The sequence below is a fragment of the Schistocerca nitens genome, chromosome 8 (assembly GCF_023898315.1).
Source record: "Schistocerca nitens isolate TAMUIC-IGC-003100 chromosome 8, iqSchNite1.1, whole genome shotgun sequence".
Classification (NCBI taxonomy): Eukaryota; Metazoa; Arthropoda; class Insecta; order Orthoptera; family Acrididae; genus Schistocerca; species Schistocerca nitens.
The window spans coordinates 253,935,370-253,949,218 of record NC_064621.1 but is presented as its reverse complement, the minus strand read 5'-3'; positions in this window follow the sequence as shown (position 1 = coordinate 253,949,218).

Here is a 13,849-nt window from a genome sequence, read left to right as displayed (position 1 = left end):
TCCTCCTACTGCATAAAAATCATGCTAAACGTAGACTTCAAAACTAATACCTTATTGTTAAGAAATAGGTGCTTCGTACTGATTTGATCGGCGCACCAGTGTACTCATTTTAGTGTATTTATATTCAATGTAGCTTACACAATGTAAGTTTTGTAAAAGAAGGGTGTTCAGTGTCTAGCTATATGGTAGACATAAGGCCAATATAAGCCTACCTGGAAGCGTGCTGTAGAGACAGGTGTCGCGAGTTTAAGGAAGAGAGACTACGCTGCACAAGTCAGTAGGATACAGTGTCCATCCCAGCTGTGGGGTGTAGGCTCTTAGACATTTTCGCGAAGCGTTACCTCTACACATAGTAAATTAGCAGGTGAATCTCACAGTACTCATGGAATGTAACCATAATTGAAGTTCGTGAACTTAACAGATTGGAGTAACGTGAACTACTAGATGTAGACTGAAAATTTGTGGATGTTCAGTCTCATGCTTAATACTTCTTCCGTGGTGTTCTGAACCTGTAATTGCAGTCAATTTCAGCTAATCGTTTGTACGTTTGGTTATGCGAAGTACTAAGCTGAGGCTGTGAACATTATTGATGCACTTGAACGGAATAACATCTAATTGCTAGTTACTGTCCACGTAATTTAGCATTAGGAGCAGACATTTACGGCCTTATTCTGAGAAAACTGAAAGTAGTATTGAAAGCTAATTCACCACATATCTCCAGAACTCAAGTCAGCATTTATTATACATTTTTGTAATTGTCAGTTGCGGTCTAAGTTGCTCCAGAGATTAACTATCAAGAACGTATTGTGACAGCGTATGGTAACCTCTTGTTAGTCAGTGAACCAAAGCTATTGTGAATGTACACTGTTCCACCGACCTCTTGGCAAATTGCCACGCTGTTGATTGATTACTGGGTGTTAAATTTTTGCTCTAGATCGGCACAAGTGCATAGCAGCTCACGCTGTCACTCTGATAAAATCTATGTAGAACGAACAGGACAAGCCTCTGAAACTCGCTTGAAAGGACAAGTAATGTACACAAAGAAATTGTACAGCTTCTGGAAGGCACATAGTAACGTTAAAGATTGTGTCACGAGTTAAGAGCGTAATATCTAGGTACTAGTATCAGCTAATACCGGAATTTAAGTATCCTTGATCAAATGGAGAATTAAGTTGTCAATAAACAAAACTCCGACCAGATTCTCAACCAACAGAGCGAATTATCGTACGTAAGATAAATTGATGGAGACAATTCCGTGAGCGAGAGCGCAGTCCTGTCGAAATGATCGGCTGTACCTATGAAATCAAGCTATCAATTAAACTGTTCAGTTGTAACACAGCACCGTCCCAAAGGCAAAATTTTAAAAATTAAGTGTGAATGTGGTGCCAACACTTTTGCGACATTCACGAACTATGTACACATGAAGCCAGTTCGCGATTATCCACTTCTTATACTTAACCCGCGTTCACAAACGAGTTTCGTACGTTAAAGAATGATTTCAGTCATTCATGTTTTGTATCGAATAAGGTTGGAAATTTTCTGATCTTGTTAAAATACTTCAATATAACCTGCAAAGAGGGACCATAATTATAAATTCCAAAACCAAAACAGCCTCGGTCCCCATTTGAACGCCCTGCACTGCCGCAGATTAGAATGACGTTGGCGCGCTCGAACAAGCAAGTCCCGATCAAGTATGCGGTAACAGATATACATATAAACATATTGACTTCTTGGTGAACCTGTATATCGCCGGGACCCAATTTGGAATTTGTATATGGTATTGAAATGTAAAAATGCAAGTTTGTAGGGTCTGTGACAGTTTTATTGACAACTTCCTTGGCGTACAGTCCAGTTTCTCATCGACTGTTGACTGTGTTCGTCCTGAGGATAAGGACTGAAACATAGCCAAAATGTGCGGTGACACAGCAGGACACCTATAAATACACTGGTGTGCAAATCTTAAGGACGAAATTAACTTTCGCATGATATACACTCCTGGAAATGGAAAAAAGGACACATTGACACCGGTGTGTCAGACCCACCATACTTGCTCTGGACACTGGGAGAGGGCTGTACAAGCAATGATCACACGCACGGCACAGAGGACACACCAGGACCCGCGGTGTTGGCCGTCGAATGGCGCTAGCTGCGCAGCATTTGTGCACCGCCGCCGTCAGTGTCAGCCAGTTTGCCGTGGCATACGGAGCTCCATCGCAGTCTTTAACACTGGTAGCATGCCGCGACAGCGTGGACGTGAACCGTATGTGCACTTGACGGACTTTGAGCGAGGGCGTATAGTGGGCATGCGGGAGGCCGGGTGGACGTACCGCCGAATTGCTCAACACGTGGGGCGTGAGGTCTCCACAGTACATCGATGTTGTCGCCAGTGGTCGGCGGAAGGTGCACGTGCCCGTCGACCTGGGACCGGACCGCAGCGACGCACGGATGCACGCCAAGACCGTAGGGTCTTATGCAGTGCCGTAGGGGACCGCACCGCCACTTCCCAGCAAATTAGGGACACTGTTGCTCCTGGGGTATCGGCGAGGACCATTCGCAACCGTCTCCATGAAGCTAGGCTACGGTACCGCACACCGTTAGGCCGTCTTCCGCTCACGCCCCAACATCGTGCAGCCCGCCTCCAGTGGTGTCGCGACAGGCGTGAATGGAGGGACGAATGGAGACGTGTCGTCTTCAGCGATGAGCGTCGCTTCTGCCTTGGTGCCAATGATGGTCGTATGCGTGTTTGTCGCCGTGCAGGTGAGCGCCACAATCAGGACTCCATACGACCGAGGCACACAGGGCCAACACCCGGCATCATGGTGTGGGGAGCGATCTCCTACACTGGCCGTACACCACTGGTGATCGTCGAGGGGACACTGAATAGTGCACGGTACATCCAAACCGTCATCGAACCCATCGTTCTACCATTCCTAGACCGGCAAGGGAACTTGCTATTCCAACAGGACAATGCACGTCCGCACGTATCCCGTGCCACCCAACGTGCTCTAGAAGGTGTAAGTCAACTACCCTGGTCAGCAAGATCTCCGGATCTGTCCCCCATTGAGCATGTTTGGGACTGGATGAAGCGTCGTCTCACGCGGTCTGCACGTCCAGCACGAACGCTGGTCCAACTGAGGCGCCAGGTGGAAATGGCATGGCAAGCCGTTCCACAGGACTACATCCAGCATCTCTACGATCGTCTCCATGGGAGAATAGCAGCCTGCATTGCTGCGAAAGGTGGATATACACTGTACTAGTGCCGACATTGTGCATGCTCTGTTGCCTGTGTCTATGTGCCTGTGGTTCTGTCAGTGTGATCATGTGATGTATCTGATCCCAGGAATGTGTCAATAAAGTTTCCCCTTCCTGGGACAATGAATTCACGGTGTTCTTATTTCAATTTCCAGGAGTGTATTACTGCTAAGTAACGTAGCTAAATGAAACTCGGAACCTACAGAGAAAGAATTGCTGCAGTGTAGTCAGGAAGGTAACTGAAAGAAATACACACTGAAACGAACAGAAATATCCATTTGTTTAGTTATTTACTTGTTTATTTATTCATTTGACGTTATCTGATTAGGGCCATTAGGCCCTCTGTTATCTTATACCAGGGTGTTACACATAAGTACTTTTCCTACAACATATTAACCTCAGAAATAACAATTTTTATACGACAAATGTTATTAAAATGATGTTATTGTCTACAGATATAATGTGAGTAAATATTGCTGACTGTGGACTAATAAAGTTAACATTGAACGTACTTCTACTTCTGCTCCTATTTATGATAATATCAATAATAACAATAACTATAATGGTGTCAGTCGTGGTAACGTATAAGTGGTTTCCTTTTTAATTTTGGGCGATCGGTCCCGGCGGACATTCCGTTAGTATTTAAAGTAATACCTTGTATTCCTCGTCACAGAACACAGATCACGTGATGACCTCTGTAGTGTATTTAAACCGAACAAGCACAAATAAAAAGTAACAATTCATACGTAACCGCGACTGGGTTTATTAAATGCAAAACAAAGGATTCCTGATCGAGCGAGTTGTGGGGAAAGGAAATTTAAGAATGCTGCACCACCTAACCTTACCGGGAAAGGAGGAAAATCTGGTTGGAAAGTAGGATGTACAGCTGTAACGAGAGCGTGCAGGGACATAGGTACTCATTATTGATGCTTCCGTGGATATGTCATTAACTGTTTTCTAAAACTAGAGATGTTATTTAGTTCGCTAATACAGCTTTGGTGGTTATTCCAGAGTCTGAATCCTTCTATTGAGACTTTGAAAAAATAGCTGAACGATGGAATGGTACAGAAAGGATTTTGTTCTAATGGGAACAGGTTTTTCTGCCATGTTATTCAGGCCAGAGCATTCATTTCGAGGAGAGGTATCAGTGATCGATAAGACAGTAGAGAAGATAGGAGGTGTGAAAATCTCTGCGCTTGTCTGCACACTGCCAGGATAGCTGTGTGTATGACGGTGAAATATGATCAAAGAGACGAACATAGCTTGTCTGCAAACTGTCAGGACAGCTGTTAATATGACGGTGAAATATGATCAAAGAGGCGAACATAACAGATATAACGATCATAGACCTTAATAGCCAGTTCCTGGCACCGGGAGCTTTCCTGGGAAAGACCTTGCAGGATAGCATCGTTGTAATCATTAACTGGAAGTATAAGTGTTTGTACAAGATTTTTATATTGTAGTAGGACACGGAGAGATGTCGATACCTTTTTACACATTGATTTTACATACTCAGTTTAATTTAGATTTTCATCTACTGTTACTCCTTCTCTCTTTTCTGAAGGAAAAAAGTTGCTATTAGACCCATTTAGGGTTAAGGATGGTAGGGATTCCCGATATTTCTAGCTCTTGAGTCTAGAATGATCAACCGATACCACTTCTGTTTTGGGTAGTCGTGGGATTGAGCTTTAACCCTATATCCTGTGGCCATTTTTATAATGGACACAGGTCAATATAGAGATTCTCTATAGCCGTATTCAGGTTTATTGTTTTTGCACTCAGATACAATTAGAGGTCATCGGCGTACATGCACTTTTTACGGTTGGACAAAACTGGTAACTCATCATTGACATACAATGAAAAGAGTATAATGCCTAATACCGAAACCTGGGGAAGTCTGTTACTACCTGCCACTATTGTGACTTTGGTGAAATACATGACGCACCCCGGCGAGACGTGAGGTTTAAGCGCAAATATTGCACTGCACTAGGCGAGAAATCTAGGCTGTTAAGTTTGGCAAGTAAAATGACGCAGTGGACACCACATGATAGATAAATCAAGAAAAAGTTTTGTATCACCCCGGTTCCCGAACTCCTGAAGATAGACGTTGACTGTGGATATTGTATCACAAACACAGTCCGTCAGACTGTTCAGAGACGTCACTAAAAAGATATAAACAACTATGCATGAGCAGAGCTTATCACAGAGGGCCCGACTGCAGATCAGTTCCAGCCATTCCATCAGGACTGAGGTACATGGTTCGTGATGTCTATAGTTCAACCATGCCTAGACGGTCAATAGCGCGGTTCGATCGCGTTCACAATGTTACTTTGTGCCAAGAAGGACTCTCATCAACGGAAGTGTACATGCGTCTCGCAGTGAACCAAAGCGATGTTTCTCGGACATGGAGGAGATACAGAGAGACAGCAACTGTCGATGACATGCCTCGCTCAGGCCGCCCAAGGGCTACTACTGCAGTGGATGACTGATGCCTACGGATTATGGCTTGGAGGAACCCTGACAGCAACGCCACCATGTTGAATAAGGCTTTTCGTGCAGCCACAGGACGTCGTGTTACGACTCAAACTGTGCGCAATTGATTGCATGTTGCGCAACTTCACTTCCGACGTCCATGGCGAGGTCTATCTTGCAGCGCGGTATAGACGGACCCAAGAACATGCCGAATGGACCGCTCAGGATTGGCATCACATTCTCTTCAATGACGAGTGTCGCATATGCCTTCAACCAGTCAATCACTGGAGACATGTTTGGAGGCATACCGGTCAAGTGAACGTCTTAGACACACTGTCCAGCGAGTGCAGCAACGTGGAGGTTCCCTGCTGTTTTGTGGTGGCATTATGTGGGGCCGATGTACGCCGCTGGTGGTCATGGGAGGCGCCGTAACGGCTGTACGATAGCTGAATGCCGTCCTCCGACCGATAGTGCAACCATATCAGCAGCATATTGGCGAAGCATTTGTCTTCATGGACGACAATTCTCGACAACATCGTGCACATCTTGTGAATGACTTCCTTAAGGATAACGACATCGCTCGCCTAGTGTGTCCAGCATGTTCTACAGACATGAACCCTATCGAACACGCCTGGGATAGATTGAAAAGGGCTGCTTATGGACGACATTACCCACCAATCATTCTGAAGGATCTACGCCCAACCAACGTTGAGGAGAGGGACAATATGGACCAAAACTGCCTTGATGGCCTTGTGGATAGTATGCCACGACGAATGCAGGTATGCATCAGTGCAAGAGGGCATGCTACTGGATATTAAAGGTACCGGTGTGTACAGGAATCTGGACCACCATCTCTGAAGGTCTCGCTGTATGGTGGTACAACATGCAATGTGTGGTTTTCATGAACTACAAAAACGGCGGAAATGATACTTATGGCCGGCCGCAGTGGCCGAGCGATTCTAGGCGCTTCAGTCTGGAACCGCGCGACCGCTACGGTCGCAGGTTCGAATCCTCCCTCGGGCATGGATGTGTGTGATGTCCTTAGGTTAGTTAGGTTTAAGTAGTTCTAAATTCTAGGGGACTGATGACCTCAGATGTTAAGTCCCATAGTGCTCCGAGCTATTTGAACCATTTGATGTTTATGTTGATCTCTTTGCCAATTTTCTGTACAGGTTCCGGAACTCTGGAACAGAGGTGATGGAAAACCTGTTTTTGAAGTGTGTATTTCTAGCTTTTTCTTTCATATGTTGTTGTTGTTGTTATGGTCTTCAGTCCTGAGACTGGTTTGATGCAGCTCTCCATGCTACTCTATCCTGTGCAAGCTTCTTCATCTCCCAGTACCTACTGCAATCTACATCCTTCTGAATCTGCTTAGTGTATTGATCTCTTGGTCTCCCTCTACGATTTCTACCCTCCACGCTGCCCTCCAATGCTAAATTCGTGATACCTTGATGCCTCAAAACATGTCCTACCAACCGATCCCTTCTTCTAGTCAAGTTGTGCCACAAACTTCTCTTCTCCCCAATAGTATTCAATACCTCCTCATTAGTTACGTGATCTACCCACCTTATCTTCAGCATTCTTCTGTAGCACCACATTTCGAAAGCTTCTATTCTCTTCTTGTCCAAACTGGTTATCGTCCATGTTTCACTTCCATACATGGCTACACTCCATACAAATACTTTCAGAAACGACTTCCTGACACTTAAATCTATATTAGATGTTAACAAATTTCTCTTCTTCAGAAACTATTTCCTTGCCATTGCCAGTCTGCATTTTATATCCTCTCTACTTCGACCATCATCAGTTATTTTACTCCCTAAATAGCAAAACTCCTTTACTACTTTAAGTGTCTCATTTCCTAATCTAATCCCCTCAGCATCACCCGATTTAATTTGACTACATTCCATTATCCTCGTTTTGCTTTTGTTGATGTTCATCTTATATCCTCCTTTAAAGACACTGTCCATTCCGTTCAACTGCTCTTCCAAGTCCTTTGCTGTTTCTGACAGAATTACAATGTCATCGGCGAACCTCAAAGTTTTTACTTCTTCTCCATGAATTTTAATACCTACTCCGAACTTTTCTTATGCTTCCTTTACTGATTGCCCAATATACAGATTGAATAACATCGGGGAGAGGCTACAACCCTGTCTCACTCCTTTCCCAACCACTGCTTCCCTTTCATGCCCCTCGACACTTATAACTGCCATCTGGTTTCTGTACAACTGTAAATAGCCTTTCGCTCCTTGTATTTTACCCCTGCCACCTTCAGAATTTGAAAGAGGGTATTCCAGTTAACGTTGTCAAAAGCTTTCTCTAAGTCTACAAATGCTAGAAACGTAGGTTTGCCTTTTCTTAATCTTTCTTCTAAGATAAGTCGTAAGGTTAGTATTGCCTCACGTGTTCCAACATTTCTACGGAATCCAAACTGATCTTCCCCGAGGTCCGCTTCTACCAGTTTTTCCGTTCGTCTGTAAAGAATTCGTGTTAATATTTTGCAGCTGTGACTTATTAAACTGATAGTTCGGTATTTTTCACATCTGTCAACACCTGCTTTCTTTGGGATTGGAATTATTATATTCTTCTTGAAGTCTGTGGGTATTTCGCCTGTCTCATACATCTTGCTCACCAGATGGTAGAGTTTTGTCATGACTGGCTCTCCCACGGCCATCAGTAGTTCTAATGGAATGTTGTCTACTCCCGGGGCCTTGTTTCGACTCAGGTCTTTCAGTGCTCTGTCAAACTCTTCACGCAGTATCATATCTCGTATATCATCTACATTCCCTTCCATTCCTATGATATTGTCCTCAAGAACATCGCCCTTGTGTAGACCCTCTATATACACATTCCACCTTTCTGCTTTCCCTTCTTTGCTTAGAACTGGGTTGCCATCTGAGCTCTTGATATTCATTCAAGTTGTTCTCTTCTCTCCAAAGGTCTCTTTAATTTTCCTGTAGGCAGTATCTATCTTACCCCAAGTGAGACAAGCCTCTATATCCTTACATTTGTCCTCTAGCCATCCCTGCTTAGCCATTTTGCACTTCCTGTCGATCTCATTTTTGAGACGTTTGTATTCCTTTTTGCCTGCTTCATTTACTGCATTTTTATATTTTCTCCTTTCATCAATTAAATTCAATATTTCTTCTGTTACCCAAGGATTTCTATTAGCCCTCGTCTTTTTACCTACTTGATCCTCTGCTGCCTTCACTACTTCATCCCTCAGAGCTACCCATTCTTCTTCTACTGTATTTCTTTCCCCCGTTCCTGTCAATTGTTCCCTTATGCTCTCCCTGAAACACTCTACAACCTCTGGTTCTTTCAGTTTTTCCAGGTCCCATCTCCTTAAATTCCCACCTTTTTGCAGTTTCTTCAGTTTCAATCTGCAGTTCATAACCAATAGATTGTGGTCAGAATCCACATCTGCCCCTGGAAATGTCTTACAATTTAAAACCTGGTTCCTAAATCTCTGTCCCACCATTATATAATCTATCTGATACCTTTTAGTATCTCCAGGATTCTTCCAGGTATACAACCTTCGTTTATGATTCTTGAACCAAGTGTTAGCTATGATTAAGTTATGCTCTGTGCAAAATTCTACAAGGCGGCTTCCTCTTTCATTTCTTCCCCCCAATCCACATTCACCTACTATGTTTCCTTCTCTCCCTTTTCCTACTGACGAATTCCAGTGACCCATGACTATTAAATTTTCGTCTCCCTTCACTACCTGAATAATTTCTTTTATCTCGTCATACATTTCATCAATTTCTTCATCATCTGCAGAGCTAGTTGGCATATAAACTTGTACTACTGTAGTATGCATGGGCTTTGTGTCTATCTTGGCCACAATAATGCGTTCACTATGCTGTTTGTAGTAGCTAACCCGCACTCCTATTTTTTATTCATTATTAAACCTACTCCTGCATTACCCCTATTTGATTTTGTATTTATAACCCTGTAATCACCTGACCAAAAGTCTTGTTCCTCCTGCCACCGAACTTCACTAATTCCCACTATATCTAACTTTAGCCTATCCATTTCCCTTTTTAAATTTTCTAACCTACCTGCCCGATTAAGGGATCTGACATTCCACGCTCCGATCCGTAGAATGCCAGTTTTCTTTCTCCTGATAACGACGTCCTCTTTAGTAGTCCCCGCCCGGAGATCCGAATGGGGGACTATTTTACCTCCGGAATATTTTACCCAAGAGGACGCCATCATCATTTAATCATACAGTAAAGCTGCATGCCCTCGGGAAAAATTACGGCTGTAGTTTCCCCTTGCTTTCAGCCGTTCGCAGTACCAGCACAGCAAGGCCGTTTTGGTTAATGTTACAAGGCCAGATCAGTCAATCATCCAGACGGTTGCCCCTGCAACTACTGAAAAAGCTGCTGCCCCTCTTCAGGAACCACATGTTTGTCTGGCCTCTCAACAGATACCCCTCCATTGTGGTTGCACCTACGGTACGGCCATCTGTATCGCAGAGGCACGCAAGCCTCCCCACCAACGGCAAGGTCCATGGTTCATGGGGGAAGCTTTGATATGTGGTTGAGGTTAAATTTAGAGGATAGTGGGAAAATTAGTAAGAGTTAGCTTACAGAATAACAAGTGTAGAGGAACGCTCACTGCCGCAACTGTAGTCAACCGGAAGGTAACGAAGTCACAAGTATATGCTTATTAAATGTAACGTGTAAATTCAACGCTTGCAATAAACACCTAGACTAGGCATTCTGCACTGATACATTGTTGTTGATGTGCCTGATCGCTTTGAGCTTCATAGCTACACCATCATGCTACTTTTCATTCCTTTAAAAACAGCTACTCTCCAGTGTCTTGTGAATGCACCTACAAAATCTGGCATGCGAAAATTATGGTGTGAGTGCCAAAAGTTATTTTTTTACAAGAATACCTTTAAAGTCGTGTTAAAAAATTCAAAAATTGAAAACCAGTGAAGTTGTAGACATCAAAACTTGGATATTGCTGCACCTTAACATGACAGACACGATTTTAAAATTTGGTTGCTATGGGCAAGGTAGAAGAAAAGTTAAATTTTCGGGTCGAGTCTCCTCTTAAGGGCTGCGCTATATATACTTTATGCTCGTATCTAAGGCTACTCCACACGTAATTATGGTCATTCCTCTGAAGTCAGCACAATGTTTGCTACTCTCCTGCGCTACCAGTCGGCCGCGCTGCACTACCTAACGACGTCTGAATACCCATGTTTCCGCCAGCGCCCACAACACAGAAGCCGAGCGCTCTTGCTCACCTAGCCGCATTAACAGGCCCCCAGTAGTGTACGACATGTGTTACTGGAAAATGATTTAGCATATGTTGAAAGGTTACAAAACGGCGAACAGTCACTTTTCTTTATAACGTACTTTGTCTTTATCAATTTCATGCCGGCTTGCTCATCTTATGACGGGGGAGAAGGCATGAATTTAACTGCATGTCATTTGTTTGCGTTTCCGTTGCAAAATTATTTTATCCCATGTTTAACCAAACAGATTTTGATTCTAAGAACCTCTCAAGGCGAACTCTGCGTTTATTTCCTAGAAAAGGCTTGACCTTTGAGGTAGTCAGTCGTCATTAGGGAATACTTTACAAATTTCAAGAGACATGTAGCTGACTTCGTGCCGTACCCACGGAACACCACGAATAGGTAGTCTCTTTTCGTCTCCCACTAAATTCATTTACAATTTTTACAAGACAATGATTACAATGATCTACTTTTCAGTGTTTATGAGTCTGATGCATTCTTCGTCATTGTAACTTATGGGTGTACGCCACACAAGTAAAAAATGTATCTAAGTTCCCACCAGTTTAAAGTTTCTTCAGAACCTTTGCAATCGTTTCGCCAGTCTTTACTGCTGACTTTTTTCTTCTTTTGCTTTTAAAATTAGTCAGACAAACTAGATGCCAGCCCACGTGGCTGAGCGGTTCTAGGCGCTTCAGTCCGGAACCGCGCTGCTGCTACGGTCGCCGGTTCGGATCTTACCTCGGGCATGGATGTGTGTGATGTCCTTAGGTTCGTTAGGTTTAAGTAGTTCTAAGTTCTAGGGGACTGATGACATCAGATTTTAAGTCCCATAGGGCTTGGAGACATTTTTGAAGAAACTAGTGGTCGTGGTACTTCTCGTTTTCTGGGAGATTTTTCACTATCGAATAAACTTTTGATATTAAAGTATTTATTATTCGCTTCCACCCTTCTAGTTTTTTGTGCGATAGCGCCTTTCACTGTAGTTCCATATCTCTCTTGACATGTGTTTTTTATCGAGCCACTGGTCAAGAAAATAGTCATAAAACTCCTGAAGCCTTTGGTTTTCATGTGCTCTCCTGAATACGCAGCAAACAGTCATCCAACATTTCGAGACAGAGATGTGCTAGAGCAGAACACATTCTTGTGCGACAGGGAATTTCCTCGTTTTGCTAACAGGGTGGAACGAGACAGCAACACTTGGTTCAAATGGCTCTGAGCACTATGGGACTTTACATCTGTGGTCATCAGTCCCCTAGAACTTAGAACTACTTAAACCTAACTCACCTAAGGACATCACACAGATCCATGCCCTAGGCAGGATTCGAACCTGCGGCCATAGCGGTCACGCGGCTCCAGACTGAAGCGCCTAGAACCGCACAGCCACACCGGCCGGCGCAGCAACACTGTTCCAGGAAACAAAGTGCTAGGTACTTGGACGATGGCAGTTTCCGACTCCAGTATCAAAGATGCAGTGTGCTAACCAGGCACGTTAGTTTTACTAGCTTTAAAAAAACGTTCATATATTTCTCGCTTTTAATTCAGTAGCAAAGCTTAAATAGCTGGAAAACTGCTTCTTTTCTCCCAAAAACAATTATGGCCTGCGTGGAGTACAAACAGCTGTCCAAAGTGCTTCCTCGAAATCTTGAACGGTCGATCCACAAAGAGTGATTCCTAGTTTGATAAACACGTTTTTCCCTTTTCGCTGGCAAACGCCAATATTCTCTCATTCGGTCCCCTGTGATCATCTGCAAGTAAAAATTTGCCACCATCATTCATCAGAAAATTATTTTCTTAGAAGAATGTTCCTCCAGAATCGATGGGATCTTGTGTAATTCCAATACATTTTTGCCCAATGCGATGTAACGATTGTTTTGCTCTTCTCTGGTTTTAACGATGTTACTAACTTGTAGTCTCGATTGAAGGGCTGCCCTACTCATTCAAAGTAAACTATGAAACTTTAGCGTCTCTTTCGTTTGCCCACTTCTTTGCGCTGACAAAATGTTGTCGCACTTAATTTGATACTTCATATGGAATGCAAACGTGGCTACTTTCCGTAGAACTGTATTCTTTTTTGTGGATAGTCTTCTTCTGCATTTACTCTTCTTAATGTTTACCCAAGGCCAGTAAGTCAGTTGTTGTTTGTTTATATAGTCCACTATATACTGATGCCCATTATAAATCAGTAAAGGCTTCACTTTGGTGGTGTCGGTGAAATACATTATCGCTGGAGTAAAACACAGAACTCTACTTACCAGCCATATGTCAACTGCAGTATTGACCTCTGGGAGAAGTGGCCGTGCGGTTAAAGGCGCTGCAGTCTGGAACCGCAAGACCGCTATGGTCGCAGGTTCGAATCCTGCCTCGGGCATGGATGTTTGTGATGTCCTTAGGTTAGTTAGATTTAAGTAGTTCTAAGTTCTAGGGGACTAATGACCTCAGCAGTTGAGTCCCATAGTGCTCAGAGCCATTTTTGAACCTCTGGGAGAAAGCCATGCATAGTAGGTGCAGTTTCGGGGGACAGGAAACTTTCTGCAAGAATACGTCACAGTAAGCGGCGGTCAGGTCGGTGTAATCTACTTCTGGAACATCTGTCCACTACCTGCAGTGTCCTAGGCTCCGTGAAAATGTCAATGTATTCCCTCTCCGCGCAAGTGTCACTCTGTGCGAGTGTGACAAACTCCGATGCACATGCCTTGAACAAAAACACCATAGCAAAAGTAAATCTGTATAGACTCATACACCATAACGTGATGTAGTGTCTTGTAGTAGCGCTACCTCCATTCTTACGGAAAGAAGGGAGCCAGTAACAAGCAGAAGCAACCAGGCAAGGAGTGAAACACCGTACAATAAAGAGAGATTTCAAGTTTC